Source organism: Periplaneta americana, chromosome 14, assembly GCF_040183065.1.
Source record: "Periplaneta americana isolate PAMFEO1 chromosome 14, P.americana_PAMFEO1_priV1, whole genome shotgun sequence".
Classification (NCBI taxonomy): Eukaryota; Metazoa; Arthropoda; class Insecta; order Blattodea; family Blattidae; genus Periplaneta; species Periplaneta americana.
The window spans coordinates 145,003,180-145,027,159 of NC_091130.1; positions in this window are offsets into that span (position 1 = coordinate 145,003,180).

Below are 23,980 nucleotides of genomic sequence, written 5' to 3' on the forward strand. Positions count from 1 at the left end.
GTGACTAGATTTACTCTACACTTGTCTCTAGATTTACTCGATAATTGTGACTAGATTTACTCGATAATTGTGACTAGATTTACTCGATAATTGTGACTAGATTTACTCGATAATTGTGGCTAGATTTACTCTACACTTGTCTCTAGATTTACTCGATAATTGTGACTAGATTTACTCGATAATTGTGACTAGATTTACTCGATAATTGTGACTAGATTTACTCGATAATTGTGACTAGATTTACTCGATAATTGTGACTAGATTTACTCGATAATTGTGACTAGATTTACTCGATAATTGTGGCTAGATTTACTCTACACTTGTCTCTAGATTTACTCGATAAATGTGACTAGATTTACTCGATAATTGTGACTAGATTTACTCGATAATTGTGACTAGATTTACTCGACAATTGTCTCTAGATTTACTCGATAATTGTGACTAGATATACTCGATAATTGTGACTAGATTTACTCGATACTTGTGACTAGATTTACTCGACACTTGTCTCTAGATTTACTCGATACTTGTGACTAGATTTACTCGACACTTGTCTCTAGATTTACTCGATAATTGTGACTAGATTTACTCGATAATTGTGACTAGATTTACTCGATAATTGTGACTAGATTTACTCGATAATTGTGACTAGATTTACTCGATAATTGTCTCTAGATTTACTCGATAATTGTGACTAGATTTACTCGACAATTGTCTCTAGATTTACTCGATAATTGTGACTAGATTTACTCGATAATTGTGACTAGATTTACTCGATAATTGTGGCTAGATTTACTCTACACTTGTCTCTAGATTTACTCGATAATTGTGACTAGATTTACTCGATAATTGTGACTAGATTTACCCGATAATTGTGACTAGATTTACTCGACAATTGTCACTAGATTTACTCAATAATAGTTTATAATTAGATTTCAAAATTGACTAGATTTACTTTGTATAGGCTAGTTCATTTTCTTCACTGTAAGTGCGTGCCTTACTTGTGGCTACAGTCATTCCATTTTGTTTAGGTTTTTTGGTGCATGTGAGTGAAGTCGTCTTGGTCGGTAAATCATATTATTGTGATGTACCGAAGTACATATGGTATTTCCATGCAGGAATTCTGCATTACCATATAGTGAAGAATGGGTAGAACAGAGAAAAATTCTCTCCGCCACCGGGACTCGAACCCGGTGTGGCTTAGTGGATAAAGTGTCAGCACGTAGAGCTGAAAACTCGGGTTCAAATCCCGGTGCCGGAGAGAATTTTTCTCAGTTCTACCCATTCTTCACCATATCGTAAATCATGTTTTTGTATGTTGTAGAAGAATCCAAAAATGAAAAAGAAAATGCAGTAAGCAGGCTAAATGTGCCTTAAAAACAGATTGTTAGCACAGTCTATAAATGAAAGACACTGTTTTTGAAAACATGTTCAAAATATTCCTTTTTCCCCCCTCTACCCTAAGTATAACTTCTGTGCATAGAGTTTCTCAATAAATTTAAAAATGAGAAAGCTACAAAATATACTTTCCATACATATTACTCATCTGGTATAATCCTACACCTCTCTTAACGAGGAGGAACCAAAGTATGTATGTATGTATGTATGTATGTATGTATGTATGTATGTATGTATGTATGTATGTATGTATGTATGTATGTATGTATTTATTTATTTATTTATTTATTTATTTATTTACACTGCAACTGGGCAAACACCTGATGGCAGTGGTAACTTAATTATATACGAAAAAATAATACGCAATACAATTAAAATACACAATACAAATAATACACAATAATTTACATTAATAATAATAATAATAATAATAATAATAATAACAATAATAGTAATAGTAATAATAATAATAATAATAATAATAATAATAATAATAATAATAATAATACATAAAATAACCGAACCAATAAGTGAACCTAATTTTCTTTTACAACCCACATATGTATAGGCCCTAATTAAGTTTCACATTTATACTGATAACCTTTCCCTTCACCCTCATCTCACTCACTGTACTGACACTATGACACATTTCACTGACGCTATATAATACATTTCACTGACACTACATAACACACTATAAATTATCACTGATCGAAACTATTCACTTCCATTGTAAACCATGACTTACTGACTCACCACGCTTCACTGATACAACAGTTCAAATAAGACAAAAAATTACACCCTTACTCATACTTATAAACATAACTACATTAAACTGGCCACGGGCGTAGCTTAGTCGGTTAAGGCGCTTGCCTGCCGATCCGGAGTTGCTCTTGGGCGCGGGTTCGATTCGCGCTTGGGCTGATTACCTGGTTGTGTTATTTCCGAAGTTTTCTCCAACCTTAAGGCAAATGCCAGGTAATCTAGGGCGAATCCTCGGCCTCATCTCGCCAAAATATCGTCTCGCTATCACCAATCCCATCGACGCTAAATAACCTCGTAGTTGATACAGCGTCTTTAAGTAACCAAGTAAAAAGCTACATTAAACTGAAGAATTGTAGTCTCTTACAAACTATTTTAAAATAAGTTACAATTCAAACCAAGGGAATAACTCGTCAGGCTAAGTCACCTTAAATGATGTAACGTTTCTTTTTTTTTAATTTATACTTTATACACAATTTTCTAATTTATTTTTAAATCTCCTTAAGGAAGGACAGCCCTCAAAGACCGCTGCAGGTAGGTCATTTCTATCATTTGTAGTTCTATTTAAAAATGAGAATTTACCTACATTCGTTTTCTCTTTCCTACATTTTACTTTAAAGTCATGATCGTTCCTACCATAGTACGTTGGCTTCTCTAACCGAGACGTTATGTCTACCCATGCTTTTTTACCTATAAAATGATGTTATTCTAGTTTTTCTACGTCTGTTTTCCATTTAAGTTCTTTTATCGTATCATTCCCGTATCCTTTTTACTTTTAACAAATTTAGTGTGTTAAATCGAATTAAATTTGCGAATTTCAGGAAGGTCGATTTAATTTCGATATCCAAGCAGCACGCCTAACTAAAACTGAGCATAACCTTGTCATATCACTTGCTAGAGGAAGATGTGACAGATATTGTAAAACACTGTACCGGTATTGTTGATACGCGTGTTGGTACGGTGTTAGAGAGTATGGATTAGCGCCTACCCTGCATTACATTCAAACATTTGAACAAAAAAAAAAAAAAAAAGGCAGAGGTTACGGCGCAAGGATGAAAATCCTCACTAATGCTGTTTCCACATGGATTTCCCCTTTGAGTCTGATACTATCATTACAAGGCAGGATCACAGCCCTGCCTCATAAAACGGACCCAGCAGACGTATATAATTACTCTACCATAAAATTATAATGAAACTTAATTTATCTCGATAATTACACCAGCCCGTGCCGCTATACACGTTTTCACACTTTTTATATTAGTTTTTAACACACGTTTTATATGTGTATCTATTCATTAATACGAATCTTTATTAGTAAATGGAAAGCCCATTGCGTGTTCGGTTTACCTGCAGATATCACTTCCCAAATCAAAATGGGACTATTATTTTATTAAATGATATAATTGTTTTTCAGTTGCGTTGAATTAAATTTAATTGCGTGCTAAATGCGTAAACATTTTAATTAATTCCTCTGGCTGTGTTTTGTACATTCCTTTCGAATCTGCATGCGTGTTTTATTAGTTGCAGAGCAGAATTTCAGTGGAATTAGACATCGTATGAAACTCCCGCGTAACTTATCGAAACTCAAACAATATCAGACTGTAAATCTTTAATATCCAGTATATTCTATTTTATTATATACACATAATAATAATAATAATAATAATAATAATAATAATAATAATAATAATAATAATAATACTTACTTACTGGCTTTTAAGGAACTCGAAGGTTCATTGCCGCCCTCACATAAGCCCGCCATTGGTCCCTATCCTGAGGAAGATTAATCCAGTCCCTATCATCATACCCTACCTCCCTCAAATCCATTTTAATATTATCTTCCCACCTACGTCTCGGCCTCCCTAAAGGTCTTTTTCCCTCCGGCCTCCCAACTAACACACTATATGCATTTCTGGATTCGCCCATACGTGCTACATGCCCTGCCCACCTCAAGCGTCTGGATTTAATGTTCATAATTATGTCAGGTGAAGAATACAATGCGTGCAGTTCTGCGTTGTGTAACTTTCTCCATTCTATAACTTCATCCCTCTTAGCCCCAAATATTTTCCTAAGAACCTTATTCTCAAACACCCTTAACTTATGTTGCTGTCTCAAAGTGAGAGTCCAAGTTTGACATCCATACAGAACAACCGGTAATATAACTGTTTTACAAATTCTAACTTTCAGATTTTTTTTTACAGCAGACTTACAGTCTTACTAATAAACCGTGTATAGTTTTTATACGAGACTTATGCAGAGTTGAGACAGAAAACGTTACTAATAAACCGTGAATAAGCTATGGACGTATAAACAGGCTGTAACTATACAATGGGAATTGCTTTGCAGTAGTTATATACACGAAACCCCTTGTTTAAGCGTTGTATATAGGGAAAAAAATGGCCGCCCCTTTAACAGCTGTTTGTATCGACTGTCATTTTATGATGATGTTTACCTTGTAACCACAGAAGAACAAACCAAAGATCATAGAATTATTAGAATAATATTGCTGTAGCTTGTACTCTTTGACCAAAATGTAGTGTGGTAATCGATTAGAGCCAGCTGTACTATCGATATTTAACACGCCACACCAGAGCGCTCTATCAGATCCAGTAGAGAACCTCAGATATTCTATTACCTTTCGTAACGAAGTAATGACGAAACTATGACGTAGCTGTGTAACAGTTGTACTGTTATACACGACGTATCTAGTGATTATTAGTAAGGAATTTACACACGACGTATAAACGAGCTACTCATTGTATAAGTATAAAACAGTTAAACGTCTGAATATAGAGGTTTTATTAGTAAGGCCGTAGATGTTAAAAGCTTCTCACCGAATAATAACAGGCATTTCCAATATTTATTCTGCGTTTAATTTCCTCCCGAGTATCATTTATATTTGTTACCGTTGCTCCAAGGTATTTGAACTTCTCCACCTCTTCGAAGGATAAATTTCCAATTTGTATGTTTCCATTTCGTACAATATTCTGGTCACAAGACATAATCATATACTTTGTCTTTTCGGGATTTACTTCCCAACCTATCTCTTTACTTGCTTCCAGTAAAATTCCCGCGTTTTCCCTAATCGTTCGTGGATTTTCTCCTAACATATTCACGTCATCCGCATAGATAAGCAGCTGATGTAACCCGCTCAATTCCAAACCCTGCTTGTTATACTGAACTTTCCTAATGGCATACTCTAGAGCGAAGTTAAACAGTAAAGGTGATAGTGCATCTCCTTGCTTTAGCCCGCAGTGAATTGGAAAAGCTTGTGATATAAACTGGCCCATACGGACTCTGCTGTAAGTTTCACTGAGACACATTTTAATTAATCGAACTAGTTTCTTGGGAATACCAAACTCAATAAGATGATTATATAAATCTTCTCTCTTAACCGAGTCATACGCCTTTTTGAAATCTATGAATAATTGATGTACTGTACCCTTATACTCTCATTTCTTTTTCCAGTAGCTGTCGAATACAAAACAAATCTAATCTATTACGCCTAAAACCGCACTGATGATCTCCAAAAAATAGTCTTAGCAAATATCATTCGTGGATTGTTCTTTTCAGATAATTTCACTCACTTATGATTTTACGTATGGTATTTGCTTGTTGATAGAAATTCAGTTGGTTGCACATTCCATTGGTGACTAGATACGTGAGTGAAACTTTATGGAATTTAGTACATATGGTTTCTCACATGTTTAAAATGGTAGAGAAAAAAGTTGTTTTTCTTTAATGTTGTTTTTGGCTTAGATAACCTATGCTTCGTTTTTAATTAACATCTTCATCCGAAACGATAAAAGAATCGAAGGATCAAAATGTTTTCCTTGTGGTACTTGTATTAGATGAATGTTGTATAAAGATTTAGAACAGGCCTGCACAAAGAGCGCTCAACGAGCGCGCGCGCTCCTTCGGAGCGGGAGAGCGGTATTTACCGCTCCCCGAAACGGAGAGGAAGATACATCAGAATGACATAGACTTGCTACAGGTACAGGAGAGGGAAACGACCAATCAGCTATCTAGTGGAGTGCAGTGTGTAGGCCTATTCTCAGTAACTGTTTCACGTTGCTTACCTACTGCTACAGTACAGTATGGAGGAATCTAAAAGACGGAACATAACATTTAACATTTAACGATTTACAGCTCGAACTTATTGATCTTCAATGTGACCTAAGGGCTAAAGATCGTTTGAATAATACTGCTAGCCTGCTTGAGTTTTACAAGACTAAACATTAGCAATAATATCCACGACTACACAGGCTGGCTGTGAAAATGATTGCTATGTTTGGCTCAACATTTTTATTTGTGAGCAACTGTTTTATATAATCAACTTTAATAAAGGCAGACATCGAACATCTGTAACTGATGTTTCATTACGATCAGTAGGCTACTGTTCCTTTCAGCTGCCAACAGCATAAAACCTCGTTTTGATGTACTGATAAATAAAAATATAACAAAACGATATTGTACATTTAAGTAGCTATAGAATTTCTATTACTTCTGTAAAATAAATATTTCTTTATTAATTAATAATAGTCCAAGATAGTTCTGCAAACATTGAACGGGAATTCATTTCATGAACACTCGTAATAATACTTCCTTTTGTGTATATTTTGTACGAGATCATCCCTTCTTCCAGTCCACCCTTACACAGAGCGCAGCTAATATCTGCATTCCGCTCATGAGCTGTGAGCCGGCTCGGAGAGCGCAAACCTTGTGCAGGCCTGATTTAGAAAAATACTGATGTGGTATGGACGTGTGTTTAGTATAAGTGGTGAAGTGAAGATTGTTGACCTAAGAAAATGATTGGTCAACGGTATGAAGGAGAAAAAAAAGAAGGCAATGTAATTAAGCGACGAGAGTGATTATGGCAAGAAATTCAAGTCGAAGGGATGCCTAAAATCACAAAGTGTGAAAAAAAAAAAAAAAAAAAAAAAAAAAAACTTCAGCGTAAGATTTATGTACGAAACACAAGGCTTTTGATCCTTGCACCTGCGGTGTGCATTGTGGTTGGCTGCATTGTGCGGGTCTATTTTTGTCCGCGGACGAACGTCACGCTTCCCCAAGTGCCATGTCACTCCACTCCTTCCAGACGTGAAGGTTCGTGCAAATTATCTGCACCAAAATTAAGTCAGTGGAAGGTATTTCAGTTTTGTTTGGCGGAACTACAGCTAGGATTGTAGTAGTCGGAAGTGACATCACAAATTAGTGTGTTAGGTACACTGGGCTGCAAAAGAAATGCCGAGTCGAGTTCGCTATCGATTTGAAATATTATCGTGTTACGAGGACTTCGATTAGGAAGTAATAGAACGATTTGAAATATTATCGTGTTACGAGGACTTAGATTAGGAAGTAATAGAAAATAATAGAGATACACAGAAGGCATTGCATATAAATTCTATTATTACTCTGTTATCAATACATCATTCAGCTTGTTCGTGTTTGTCTTCAAAAAAACTACAAATTTTATATTTATATTTATAACAAAATTTATACGCTTTGTTATTAATACAATATGAAACGTAACTGGCCGTATATATCGATTGTAACAATGACAACATCCATGGATAATAAGGAAGGCCGTGGAGTAATATATGAATTGCAGTTTAACTATTTCCGTGAAGTACCTTTATTAATGTTGTAAAATAAAAGTATATGGATAATTTAAAATCAGTTCATATTAACTAATAATGTGAACATATTATAAAAGTCGTATTCGCATGTTTAAAAAAATAGCTAACCTCAGGAAAATAGCTTTCCATCTCGCCATGTTTGCTAAAGTCCTCCGAAAACGATATAATTTCGTATTATTTCGGTTATTAAAAACAGACGTCAAGATTTGCACGTTAAAGATCTGGCAGCTGTAATGCATCTTATGTTCGTCGCAAATAAATTGAAATCAGCAAAGCTAGTTGTTCAGAGGTAAATGAACCAGAGGTGTGAGTTTTGAAATCTGATATGAAACTAGTATTATCATAAGCAATATCAAGTGGCGATTTGCATTTTATTTATCTAGGAAGCTTAGATCGTAGAATTTATTGAGACTGTTCCACGAATAAAATTAGAACAAAAATAATATATCCATAAAAAACGTTCACAATAAATAAGCAAAAATATAAATAAATAATAAATAAATAAATATACAGGGAAATAAGTAACTAAATAAACAGATATACAAACAAATAAGTAAATAAACACATAAATAAATAAGTAAATCATTAAATACGCAAATGATTAAAACAAATAAATAAGTAAATAAATAAACAATTATACAAAGAAATAAGTAAATGAATGAATACACAGATGAATAAACAAATAAGTAAATAAATGAAAAATTATATAGAGAAATACGTAAATAAATAAAGAGAGACACAGAAATAAGTAAATAAATAATTAAATCAATAAATACGCATATGAATAAACAAATAAATAAGTAAATAAATAGATATACAAAAAAATGAGTAAATAAGTAAAGAGAGATACAAAGAAATAAATAAGTAAATAAAGAGATATACAAAGAAATAAGTAAATAAATAATTAAATCAATAAATACGTAAATGAATAAATAAATAAATAAATAAATTATACAAAGAAATATGTAAATAAATAAAGAGATATACAAAGAGATAAGTAAATCAATAAATACGCAAATGAATAAACAAATAAATAAGTAAATAAATAAAGATATATATATACAAAGAAATAAGTAAATAAGTATATCAATAAATACGCAAATGAATAAACAAATAAATAAATAAATAAACAAATATACAAAGAAATAAGTAAAGAGAGATACAAAGAAATAAATAAGTAAATAAAGAGATATACAAAGAAGTAAATAAATAAGTAAATCAATAAATACGTAAATGAATAAATAAATAAATAAATAAAAAATTATACAAAGAAATATGTAAATAAATAAATAAATAAATAAGTAAATAAATAAAGACATTATACAAAGAAATATGTAAATAAATAAAGAGATATACAAAGAAATAAGTAATTAAGTAAATCAATAAATACGCTCATGAATAAACGAATAAATAAGTAAATAAATAAAGAACTGTACAAAGAAATAAGTAAATAAGTAGATATACAAAGAAATAAGTAAATAAATGAGTAAATCAATAAATACGCAAATGAATGAACAAATAAATAAGTAAATAAATAAAGAACTGTACAAAGAAATAAGTAAATAAGTAGATATACAAAGATATAAGTAAATAAATGAGTAAATCAATAAATACGCAAATGAATGAACAAATAAATAAGTAAATAAATAAAGAACTGTACAAAGAAATAAGTAAATAAGTAGATATACAAAGAAATAAGTAAATAAATGAGTAAATCAATAAATACGCAAATGAATAAACAAATAAATAAGTAAATAAATAAAGAACTGTACAAAGAAATAAGTAAATAAGTAGATATACAAAGAAATAAGTAAATAAATGAGTAAATCAATAAATACGCAAATGAATAAACAAATAAATAAGTAAATAAATAAAGAACTGTACAAAGAAATAAGTAAATAAGTAGATATACAAAGAAATAAGTAAATAAATGAGTAAATCAATAAATACGCAAATGAATAAACAAATAAATAAGTAAATAAATAAAGAACTGTACAAAGAAATAAGTAAATAAGTAGATATACAAAGAAATAAGTAAATAAATGAGTAAATCAATAAATACGCAAATGAATAAACAAATAAATAAGTAAATAAATAAAGAACTGTACAAAGAAATAAGTAAATAAGTAGATATACAAAGAAATAAGTAAATAAATAAGTAAATCAATAAATACGCAAATGAATAAAGAAATAAATAAGTAAATAAATAAAGAACTGTACAAAGAAATAAGTAAATAAGTAGATATACAAAGAAATAAGTAAATAAATGAGTAAATCAATAAATACGCAAATGAATGAACAAATAAATAAGTAAATAAATAAAGAACTGTACAAAGAAATAAGTAAATAAGTAGATATACAAAGAAATAAGTAAATAAATGAGTAAATCAATAAATACGCAAATAAATGAACAAATAAATAAGTAAATAAATAAAGAGACATACAAAGAAATAAGTAAATAAATTAAGTAAATAAGTGAACAAATAAATAAGTAAATAAATAATGGTATACATAACTATATAAAAACAAATAAAGAAATACATTAATTAATTATAGATCAATAAATAAATATCTAGACATGAGACAATTTTAGGACACTCGGAGAAACTATGGTCACGTAACGTCATCACGACGCGACGCCTGGTTCCTGCTGTTGCAACAAGGATCTGACATCCATGCCGTGGACGGAATTTGAATCAAAGACCCTGGCTGCCACAAAAATTTTATTTAGGCACTGGCCGGAGAAGGCCTCGGCAGCTCATTCTGCGATCATGTGCAGTACGGATCAGCTTTTTTTTATCTGCAGGCCTGGCGAACGATGTCGGTATGCTGGCTGGCTACGCGAGGGATCCTGATTGATTGCGTCCCTATTCGACAGAGGGGTGGGAAGAGAGGAAAACCACAAAACCCCATGGACCATTTCCGAACAAAATAGACTCCCCCTCCACCTACCCTTTTTGCAATACATTCTAGTTGGGTTGGAATTTTTTCCACCCTTTTCGAAACCACCCTACTTCCTCCGAAAAGAAATTTATTTGATAGGTGTCTCCAATTAACATGAGTCGCTGATCAGTGCAAGCCATTCAAAATAGGGTTAATGCAGTTGTCAGCTTCTCACGAACCATGCCTCTTGACGCAGCCTTGTAACACATTTCGGCTTCTATTCACAAAGAAAGGAAATACGAACTGAATTTGTGTCGTACCAAATGAGGAATACGTCAGAGAGAAAAAGAGACACAGAGAAGAAGAAGATTGGCACTGGGTTCGTCGAACCAAGTCCCTCCCGATAGATCAGTGCTAGAGGTCGGACTTAATCATCAGCTGACCTGGGTTCGATTCCTGACGCTGATTTGATTGATAAGGTCTGAAATGTTGTTAACCCTTAAATTGGCGAAACTTCATTTCTCACAATAATTTATTAAACCGTGTCGGACCGTAAAGAAAACAACTCTCGCAATGTCCATATTTTGCATATTGTACAATATTATAGTATTTTGGAGTTTTAATTTGCCTATCAGTTTTTTTCTATTCTATTAAAATTATAACATACTAGTGGCTTGTGCAGCAAATGCTCCAAACTAAATTCATTAGACGTTCAAATTAACATTTTTCAGATTTATTTTCAATGAAGAAGACCAGACATTCTGAAAGTTATTTGCTTCCATAATAATGAAAGATACTCTCTCTCGAGCCAATACTGAAGAGAACCACGCATATAAATATCTACACCACACCGCCATTAAATATATGAAAAAGACCCAACCCCACTTGATTAATAACTATAAAAATATTTTATTTTTAATAATATTATTATCTTACGTAAGTTTTATAGCCTTCAGTAATATATACTATATTATACACTATATAGCCGTCTCTCAGTAAAATATAGAAATCAAAATCTAATTTAAGTTATTCTCTACATCTACTTTATATAACGTTTCACTTTCATATCATCAGTATAGCATTAATATGTGTAATTAATGAAAAATAGTCACATCACGGCATTAACTACAATAATATTTCATTTCTAATGGTAATGTCATCAAACCACCTCAAGTTTTGTAGTTTTTAATATCCGATACACAGCTGCACCCAGAAAATTACACACCACAGAATCGAACCTGTAAATTTAATAATAAATTTAATTTGAGCTCTAAATATGTCAGCATTCTTGCAGATCATGCATGGCCTTCGTGTAATATTGTTTACTGTAGTTTGTGTTTTGTTTTATTCTGAAATGCAATTAGCTAGTTCTCAAAACTGACGACAGATGGATTTTGGAAAATAGGAAAATTGTGTTGAAAAATTGACATTTCACTGAAAACTATTATTTTTCTAAAAAAAACTTTGGGTTCCAAGCTTCAAAATGAGGGGTCATTTATTAAAATGTGTTCAGCCGTTTTCCCGTAATTTCCATTACCAGTTCAAATCATATAAGATAGCCTATTAACCTGTTGTATCCTATAGGATACTTTGCGAATTTAGGGGTTAATGATGTCATTATCCGGGTTCTTCCGTTTCACCTCAACATTACAAATTGCATTATCAGCACTGCCCATTTCATCATACTTTTTTATTATTCATCATAGTCATCATCTTCATCATAGAATGCACGATTCACATCTAAAGGAGAAGGTGGAAATATGGGCTAAATTGATAATATGGGATACCTCGTTTTTTTACTATATATAGTGTTGTTACCTAGCGAAAGAACTCTAAAAGTACATCTCGTGTCCATCAGTCAGTTGCCTTTGTGGTGTGGATGTGAGTTATTCTTTGTGTTTTTCATTAATTTCAGTTTTTGCAGGTATGTAGTTTCAATTTTATTGAAAGAAGTATACTTGCACTGATTAAGAATAGCTCCATCACATGGCATAAGAGTAATATTTATTTAGAACAACAATTGCCATACATAATCTTAAAAACCTTCATGAGTCGATGCTGCTAATATGGGCTAGTATGTCAAATATGGGATAGGTAGCCCATATTACCAGCACGTTAATACGTCCCTTATTTTCACTATCGTGATTTGCGTTATTTGTTACAGAATACTGCCATTCTTGTGACACAGGTTTAATATTTATGTTTCTTTGTTTTTTCCAAATTTATTTTCAAATTTTTGTGGTAGCCCATATTTAGACCCAACTACCTATAGAGGACCAGTTCGTCTTTCTTTCAAAAAGTAATTATGCAAATATCTGTTACAACTATTGGCTTTTAAGACTGGAAAAATTGTATATGAATTTTACTGTATGTCAATAAAGATTTCCAAGCGATACGCCACACCATTTTCCATTATTATAACGAAAACAAAATGGTAGCCCATATTTCCACCTTCTTCTACTAACTAGCTCCTATTTCTCAAAGTAATTAAAGCTTTTTCTTATTAATTAATTTCGTAATTTTAGGGAAAGCTGCAGCTCTGATCACATATAATATCAGATTGGCCATTCCCACGTCATGGAATGACAATATACAGGGTGTTAAAAAATGTAGCATATTTTTACAGGCGGTAGAAAAGGTCGAAACGAGAAAAAAAAGTTCCTATGAACATGTGTCCGAAAGCAAATATCTGTTGAGATATGCTACACAACCACCAGTTGACAAAAAAAAAAAACAGTAGGTTAACTATTGCATTGTTTAATACTAGCAGCTACGATGAGTTAAGATCTGAAATTTGATCAAAATCAAACTTGTAGAAGACATTTTTTGGGTGCATCATAAAGTACTGCCATTTTTCCAGCATGCCGTCCTCTATAGTGATCACTAATTCGTACCATTACATCGCAGGTTCATTGCCTTGAACTCTGCTTATGATTCTAAAGATCTTCAGCTCCTGGAGATAAGATATAAATGTGAGGATCTTATTGGACTCTGCTTATGATTATAGAGATCTTCAGCTCTTGGGGATGAGATATAAATGTGAGGATCTTAATGGACTCCGCTTATGATTATAAAGATCTTCAGCTGCTGGAGATAAGATATAAATGTGAGGATCTTATTGGACTCTGCTTATGATTATAAAGATCTTCAGCTCCTGGGGATGAGATATAAATGTGAGGGTCTTATTGGACTCCGCTTATGATTATAAAGATCTTCAGCTCCTGGGGATGAGATATAAATGTGAGGGTCTTATTGGACTCTGCTTATGATTATAAAGATCTTCAGCTCCTGCGGATGAGATATAAATGTGAGGATCTTATTGGACTCCGCTTATGATTATAAAGATCTTCAGCTCCTGGAGATAAGATATAAATGTGAGGACCTTATTGAACTCTGCTTATGATTATAAAGATCTTCAGCTCCTAGGGATGAGATATGTAAATGAGAGGATCTTATTGAACTCTGCTTATGATTATAAAGATCTTCAGCTCCTGGAGATAAGATATAAATGCGAGGTTCTTATTGGACTCTGCTTATGATTATAAAGATCTTCAGCTCCTGGGGATGAGATACAAAAGTGAGGATCTTATTGAACTCTGCTTATGATTATATAGATCTTCAGCTTCTGGGATGAGATATAAATTGGAGGATCTTATGTCTCAGATTTATGCTAAGAACTTTTCCTTAAAGAGTGAGTTGAAGGAAAAATCTATCGGTCATCTCATGGCCAAGGTTTCTTGCACATGTCCCTGCAATCTCTATACTTCATCTGTCTCTGAATCAGAACGCAGTTGAAAGCAGGTTCCGAAGATCGTTTGGGAGACTCTGTGAAGATTTTTATGTGCTCGTTAAAACTTTCTGAAAGAAACGGAACAGGTTTAACTATTTGAGGCATCTTGTATCGAAAGCGGGAAACACTTTTTGTGCCAATTACTAGAAACGATGCAATGATTTTGCGCCACAAAGATGTTATTAAAATCACATCAACTAGTAATATTTTGTTCCCATAGGTTGGTAACGAACAGTTTTCGTGTTATTTATAACTCGTTAGGAGCATATTTTCTGTCTCACTTAACGATCAACATAAGTTAACATACTTAGTAAATCCGAATGTTTTGATCGTCAGATAGACCCTACACCCAGCGTGATAAAAACACGTACCCCAATTAATACTGAAACTTTTTAAATTGTTTAAATGTTAAGTTCTTTTCAGGTTTACTCTAATTGGTCATCATTACAACAAGGTACCCCGAGTTAGCCCTGTGATAGCGTGTCTGCCTCCAGACTAGCCGGCTGGGGTTCGATTCCCGACGGGGTCAGAGATTTTCATGTACAATTTCTACCTCGGGCTAAGTTGTAGGCCTATCTGTAGTAACGTAACTCCCATAAGTAACATGATCATTTCCGAAGAATTTTTGTGTGTTTTTAATCGAGAACATCTGTGTTACAAGAGCGTCAAAGTTTTCCTTGAACTATTTCTGTGCATTTTAATCGAGAACCTCTGTATTACAAGAGCGTCGAAGTTTTCCTAGAACAATTTCTGTGTATTTTTAATCGAGAACCTCTGTGTTACAAGAGCGTCGAAGTTTTCTTTGAACAATTTCTGTATATTTTTTAATCAAGAACTCCTGTGTTACAAGAGCGTCGAAGTTTTCTTTGAACAATTTCTGTGTGTTTTAATCGAGAACCTCTATGTTACAAGAGCGTCGAAGCTTTCCTAGAACAATTTCTGTGCATTTTTAATCGAGAAACACTGTTACAAGAGCGTCGAAGTTTCCTTGAGCAATGTCTCTGTATTTTTAATCTAGAACCTCTGTGTTACAAGAGCGTCGAAGTTTTCCTTGAACAATTTCTGCATATTTTAATCGAGAATCTCTGTGTTACAAGAGTGTCGAAGTTTACCTTGAACTATTTCTGTGCATTTTAATCGAGAACCTCTCTTTTACAAGAGCGTCGAAGTTTTCCTTGAACAATTGCTGTGTATTTTAATCGAGAACCTCTGTGTTGCAAGAGCGTCGAAGTTTTCCTTGAACAATTTCTGTGCATTTTAATCGAGAACCACTGTGTTGCAAGACCGTCGAAGTTTTCCATGAACAATTTCTGTGTAGACCTATATTTAATCGAGAACCTCTGTGTTACAATAGCGTCGAAGTTTTCCTTTAACCAGGCTGTGAGTTTCAACCGTAATTCAGCCTGCAACGCACATGTGCCCAATGTTTGTGTGACTTTGATCATAGTTGAGTATTAATTTAATTAAATCGTATGTGTAACAATTTAATATAGAGATGAATTTGTATTGAGCTGCAGTGCTACACCCACCCGCGGTTAGCTGGCTTAATCATGATTAAGTATCCGCATGTTATACCGGGATGGTGTTTTTGTAGGCCGAGGGATATGCAATTGATGAGAGCCATATCATGGGATACACTGCACCTGTTAATGATTGTAGTGATGACGTCACTTTATGCGTGCGAAGACACTTGCGTGCAAGTGTGGTACAAGTGGGCTCGTACTGATTTATTGCTGGATTTCGTTCGTGTTCCGTTGGGTCGCTATGACAACAGTTGCAGGAACTTTTAACTGTCATCATGTTGAGAGGATGATACTGCAAGATTTGGCAGGCTAGGCGGTGTCACGTAGGTTCTATTCCCGGCGTGTCTTAAGAGATTTGTGCTGATGAATTCATAGTGACAGACGTGTCGTTCTCCGCTGTGGCTGGACCTGGGTTCGATTTCATAGTCTCGTGTCTATCCTTTTTATGTACCTCATACACTCTGTCACATAATATGTAATGTTTTATGGTATTTATTTGTAATTTACATTTAAAATCATTTTTGGTACACACTCTTTAAAGACGGTTGCTTAGGACACTAATAACAGCCCACAAAACTTCAATGGAATGAAACCCAACTGTATAGAAGTCACTAATATAGGGTCATTTCTATTTTCTTCCTTTTCCTAACTTCCCAATCCAACAATCTTCATCTTGCATCGTAGTGTAGAAGAATAAAATTACCCTGCGAGAAGAGCTGTGTGGCCAAACCTGAACAAAAATATAATGCCTAAAAAGGAAATACTTATTGATATAATTTACAGGGCTGTATTTAACATTTTTGCTGCCCCACTTCATAAAAAATGCTGCAATCTTAACATAAATAACGATATACGAAAATTTAATCGAAACGGAAACGGATAATTCAAAAACTTACTTTTAGAAAACCCGGAGGTTCATTGCCGTCCCCACATAACCCCGCCATCGATCCCCATCCTGAGCAAGATTAATCCAGTCTCTACCATCATATCCCACATTCCTGAAATCCATTTTAATATTATCTTCCCATCTACGTCTCGGCCTCCCCAAAGATCTTTTTCCCTCCGGCCTCCTAACTAACACTCTGTATGCATTTCTGGATTCGCCCATACGTGCTACATGCCCTGCCCATCTCAAACGTGTGGATTTAATTTTCCTAATTATGCCAGGTGAAGAATAAAATGCATGTTGTTCTGCGTTGTGTAACTTTCTCCATTCTCCTGTAACTTCATCCCACTTAGCCCCAAATATTTTCCTAAGCACCTTATTCTCGAACAGCGTTAACATCTTTTCTTCTCTCAAAGTGAGAGTGCAAGTTTCACAACTATACAGAACAACAGGTAATATAACTTTTATAAATTCTTTCCGCTTTTTTGAAAGCACACCGGATGACAAAAGCTTCTCAACCCAATAATAACAGGCATTTCCCATATTTACTCTGCATTTAATTTCCTCCCGAGTGTCATATTACTGTTGTTCCAAGATATTAGAGTTTTTTAATCTCTCCAAAGAATAAATTTCCAGTTTTTTTTATTTCCAAACGTATCTCTTTACTTGCTTCCAGTAAAATTCCCGTGTTTTCCCTAATCGTTTGTGGATTTTCTCCTAACATATTCACGTCATCCGCATAGACAAGCAGCTGATGTAACCCGTTCAATTCCAAGCCCTGTCTATTATCCTGCACTTTCTTAATGACATACTCTAGAGCAAAGTTAAAAAGTAAAGGTAATAGTGCATCTTCTTGCTTTAGCCCACAGTGAATTGGAAACTCGTCTGACAGAAACTATACGAACTCTGCTGTACGTTTCACTGAGACAGATTTTAATTAATCGAACTAGTTTATATTATATTATATTATATTATATTATATTATATTATATTGTGTTGTGTTGTGTTGTGTTGTGTTGTGTTGTGTTGTGTTGTGTTGTGTTATATTATATTATGTTGTGTTGTGTTGTGTTATATTATATTATATTATATTATATTATATTATATTATATTATATTATATTATATTATATTATATTATATTATATTATATTATATTATGTTATGTTATGTTATATTATATTCGTGGGATTGATTTATGTTCTACACTAGCATTCCTTTCATTTCGAAGCAGGGACTTAAGAATACTGTCTCCAGCCTTGCTGTGCGTGCAATAAAACTCCGCTTCAATCACCAGGTGTCCGTGTGCCACTGTTGCAGTGACGAGGACGGATGCATGCAGGTTGCGTGTTGTAGGTAGATCAGATACCGTGGAGCCACGAACAATGTCATAATGTGTCAAGTGAGTCCCCCTCTCTCCGATATAACTACACCATGTAATTATTATTGTGGAGCCCGCTCAGTCCCAACTTATTACAAGATGATTTGATACAATCTCTTCTAAAACTCGAAACGATCGTCGCTTCCTCACTGCACTTCAAGCTGCTGATAGAGTGACCTATTGCCAAACTTCTTAGCGTGTTGCTGTTGTCTCTACAGTGTGCAGTCCACACCGGTGGAGTAACGGTCAGCGCGTCTGGCCGCGAAACCAGGTGGCCCGGGTTCGAATCCCGGTCGGGGCAAGTTGCCTGGTTGAGGTTTATTCCGGGGTTTTCCCTCAACCCAATACGAGCAAATGCTAGGTAACTTTCGGTGCTGGACCCCGGACTCATTTCACCGGCATTATCATCTTCATTTCATTCAGACGCTAAATAACCTAGATGTTGATACAGCGTCGTAAAACAACCCAATAAAATAAAAAAAAATCTACAGTGCGCATTTCGCTATTCCAGGCCTTAGCTAATATTGCAGGTATCCTCTTGGTTTCCTACCTTGAGGCGTACTGTCATGAGAAAAGTTAGAGCTTTGGCTTTCCACGCCGAAGACCTAGGTTCAAATCCTAGGTAATTTAAAGGATATTTTGATAACTATCTATATTAAGAGGAAACTATGGTGAAATAATGCTGAAAAATTAAAAAAAAAAGATACACTTTTTTCGTTTTTTTGCTCATAATTATTTTGAGACTGTTTTAAAGTATCTAACTTTATAATAAAATATCAGAAGGAGAATAGCAATGGCAAAGGAAGCCTTTAATAGAAAAAAAGAGCATCTTCTGCGGACCTCTGGAGAAAGAACTAAGGAAGAGACTAATGTAGTGCTTTGTGTGGAGTGTAGCATTGTATAGGGCACAAACATGGACACTGCGATTAGGTGAAGAGAAGTGAATAGAAGAATTTGAAATGTGGATATGGAGAAGGATGGAGCACGTGAAATGGACAGGCAGAGTAAAAAACGAAGCTGTGTTGGAAATAATGATGCTGGAACCGAATCAGGAAGAGGAAAAGGAATTGGTTGGGTCACTGGTTGAGAAGAAACTGTCTACTGAAAGATGCACTGGAAGGAATGGTGAACGGGAGAAGAGTTCGGGGCAGAAGAAGATATCAGATGATAGACGACAGTAAGATATATGGATCATATGCTGAGACAAAGAGGAAGACAGAAATAGGAAGCACTGGAGAATGCTGGGTTTGCAGTGAAAGACCTGTCCTTGGGCAGAACACTTGGAAGGAAGGAATGAATGAAATGAATGAGTGAATGAATGAATGAATGAATGAATGAATGAATGATAAAATGTGACCAGACATACGGTGCGTGAGTTTGAAATATTTTTTTTTTTTTTTTTGCTTTTGTTTTTATAATGCTGTTTTCTTGAATTTAAAATGTCAAGTGATTAATTGAACAAAACAGAAAACTCCTTTCACAACAGTTATTGTCAGATTGGTCTGAAAATTCTTTCGGAGGTCAATTAAATGTTAATAAATAAAATTTAATGAACGTTTGCACGAGTACCGGTATATAATGTGAGTCAAAAATTTCTTTCCCCAATATTCGTTCTTATGTTCCATACTTGTACACAGGCCACCGGCGTGGCTCAGTCGGTCTAGGCGCTTGCCTGCCGGTCTGAAGTTGCGCTCGGGCGCGGGTTCGATCCCCGCTTGGGCTGATTATCTGATTGGGTTCTTTTCCGAGGTTTTCCCCAGACGTAAGGTGAACATCATCTCTATATTCCTCATCTTTCGCTGTTGCTACCTCTCGTCACTGGAACTCTCTGCCGCCTGAAGTCAGGGGCTGCCGAACATTGAAATCTTTCAAATCCAAGTTAGAAAATTATCTTATGACGAGTTGCCAAACTAACTTACTATTATGACCAGTATTGTATTGCATGTTTCCACGTTATTCACATTTTTTTATGTTCTAGTGATATTTAACTTATTTTATATTTTTGTTTTCATATTTTCCGATAATGGTATATCTATAATGTGATAAGTTGAGCTATACATAATCATAATTTTCCTTACTGTGTGTACTTAAAAATATTGTATTCATTGTATGCTTTGTACTGCACTAATTTTATTACTATTATTATTATTATTATTATTATTATTATTATTATTATTATTATCATCATCATCATCATCATCATCATCATCATCAATAATTGTCTTATTTTTCATACTTTGTATATCTCATTTATTTTGACCTGCTGTTCACATTTTATTATGCTTTTTCCTTTCTTTCTGTATGTTATATGTTATGTCTGATTTCTACTTACTTGTTGTTTACATTTTATTATTATTATCTTATTCAGTTTTGTGTGTAAAATTGTAGTGTACTTTGTAAATTTGTAGTGTTTTTTGTAACGCAGTTTTACTCCTGGTTGAGTGTTAGAGAAGGCCGTATGGCCTTAACTCTGCCAGGTTAAATAAATCATTATTATTATTATTATTATTATTATTATTATTATTATTATTATTATTATTATTATTATGTGACATTAATTCAGTCGCTAAATGGTCGGAAGACAATGGTATGAAAATTAACGTATCCAAAACTAATGTAATAATCTTTTCTAGAAAAACTTCTTCACTGAAATTTAATTATTATCTAAATAATGTACTAATTAACAGAACGGATTGCGTAAAAGATTTGGGAATATTCTTTGACAGTAAATTGTATTTTCATAGTCACGTTGATTACATTTACAATCACGCAATCAGAATGCTAGGAATAATACGGTCAATAACTTATTCTTTTTCCACGCCCGATTCTCTTTTAATGCTATACTATACATTGGTGCGATCGAAACTCGAATATGCATCTGTAGTTTGGAACTCGATTACAACTACGGACTCGGCTAAATTAGAAAATATACAAAGAAAATTTATATCCTTATGTTCATTCAGATTTCTGCCCATTAATTCCGGGTATAGTTATGAGAGAAAATGTGAATATTTTAATTGTCAAAATCTATATGCTAGACGCCATGAGCTAGATTATCTGTTCTTTTGTAAAGTCCTCAAAGGTGATATATCCTGTGACTCTTTCTTAAACAACATTACCTTACGTATTCCAACAAAAGATATGAGAGCCCACAAACTTTTCTATATTAGAAATTCGACATTTCTTTCACCAGTCTCCAGATGCATTAAAAATGCCAACATGCATGGCTGCGAATTCGATCCCTTCAATGTATAAACTTAGTTTGCCCTTGGCAACGATTTATCATTTATGTATTCTTTTAGGCATTATACTCAATTAACATTGTCTCATAGTATTCTTAGTTATCCATTCATCGTCATTATTATAATTAATTGTAATTATATTTATGTGTAATAATTATTTTTGTTTTATGTTTTTTTTTGTGCTGAACTGTACTTGGCCACTGGCTGTTGTACAGCACATTAAATAAATAAAAGGTAAAGGTATCCCCGTAACTTGCCATGAAGGCACTTGGGGGGGGCATGGAGGTAGAGCCCCATGCATTCCATGACCTCGGCACTAGAATGAGGTGGTGTGGTCGGCACCACGCTCTGACCGCCTTTTACCCCCGGGAAAGACCCGGTACTCAATTTTATAGGAGGCTGAGTGAACCTCGGGGCCGTTCTGAAAGTTTGGCAACGAGAAAAAATCCTGTCACCACCTGGGATCGAACCCCGGACCTTCCAGTCCGTAGCCAGCTGCTCTACCAACTGAGCTACCCGGCCGCCCGCACATTAAGTAAATAAATAAATAAAATAAATTATTATTATTATTATTATTATTATTATTATTAATGCCAGGTAATCTATGGCGAATCCTCGGCCTCATCTCGCCAAACACCACCTCGCTATCACCAATCTCATCGACGCTAAATAACCTAGTAGTTGATAAGCGTCGTTAAGTAACCAATTAAAAAAATTTTAGTGGTTTGTCATTTCGGGAGAAGTTTTGTAAAATGCATTTGTCGTTCATAGACGGGCATATCCCTGATTTTAACTGAATGATATATAAAATCCGATAAATTGGTTATTCTGTTTTATATTTCTCTCTGTTCTCCGAATGGCTAACTCCGCCGTAGCAGTGGGTATGGGAATTGATGGTGGAAGAGCTGCATTCTGAGCAGGGTCGCGTTCCACATGCACCTCTACCCTCTCCCGAGTTGGATTCCAGCGCCGGCGAGCTGGAAGTTAAACGTGGAGGTATTGAAGCTCTCTATGTATTTTATATAGTGCGTGGAACTCAAAGATAAGGGACTCGCCGACGTGATTTCTCTGCTCTCTGACGAGTTTCTATTGGTTCGCAGAGTTTCGGAAGTAATTCTTTTAGGCGCTTCCCCAAAACGTGCTCTAAATGTAAATTATAAATTGATGAACTGGAAGCAGCAATAAAGGAGATATCTTTTCTCTGATAATTTGAAGATTTAACATATTTTGTACAACGCAATTCATTGTAAGTCTGATGCTTTAGTATTTCACCTATACAATGCAAAGTATTTTTGTAAAGAAACCGTAAGTCGTTGTTTGAAGTAGGCCTATATAGGGCTTTCATTTCTAAACTTCCCAGTCTAAATAACTAATTATTTAAATTTAATACAATTTAAACAAGAAACACGTCAATTTAGATATTGAGGGGGAAGTCTGAAACTAGGCTTAATTGCCTTTTAGATTTCACCCCACCCCCAGCCACCCCACTTTGAAATTTCAAATGGTATACCTATATTTTTATACTTAAATATGAAAGAGCATTCAGTTATTTATAACACCTCATTCATTTGTTTTCTCATCTTTTGTTGAAAGAGAGAAAGAAAACAGAAGTAGAGAAAAAAATAGAATCAACACAAGTATAAAAGTAGAATCAACGGACGTAGAGGAAGAAAATAGAAGGAACGGAAATAGGAAAATAGAATCAACAGAAATAGAAAAAGAAACTATAATCAACGGAAGGAGAGAGAGAGCAAATAGAAGGAATGTAAGCAGAGAAAGAAGATAAAGAAAATATGAAGAACAGAAGTAGGGAAAGAAAATAGAATCAACGGAAGTAGAGGCAGAAAATAGAAGGAACAGACGTACTGATAGTAAACACAAGGAACGGAAGTAGAGAAAAAAATAGAATGAATAGAAGTGGAAAAAATAGAATCGACAGAAGTAGAAAAAATGGAATGTGTGGAAGTAAGGAAATAAAATAAAATGAACGGAAGTAGAAAAAGAAAATATAACCAACTGAAGGAGAGAAAGAAAATAGAAGGAACAAATGGAAAGAAAGAACATAGAAGGAACAGAAATATGGAAAGAAAGTAGAAGGAACGGAAGTACGGAAGTAGTGAAAGAAAATAGAAGGAACGGAAGCAAGGAAAGAAATAGAAGGAACGGAAGTAAGGGAAGAAATAGAGAGAACGGAACCAGGGAAAGAAAATAGAAGTAACGGCATTAGGGAAAAATAGAAGGAATGGAAGTAGAGAAAATAGAATGAACAGAGGTACAAGAAATAGAATCAACAGAAGGAGGGAAATAAATTACAATCACCGGAAGTAGAGGAAGAAAATAGATTAACAGAAGTAGAAAAGAAAATATAATCAACGGAAGTAGGGAAAGAAAATAGAAGGAACGGAAGCAAGGAAATAAGTAGAAGGAACGGAAACAGGGAAAGAAAATAGAAGGAACGGAAGTAGAGAAAAATAGAA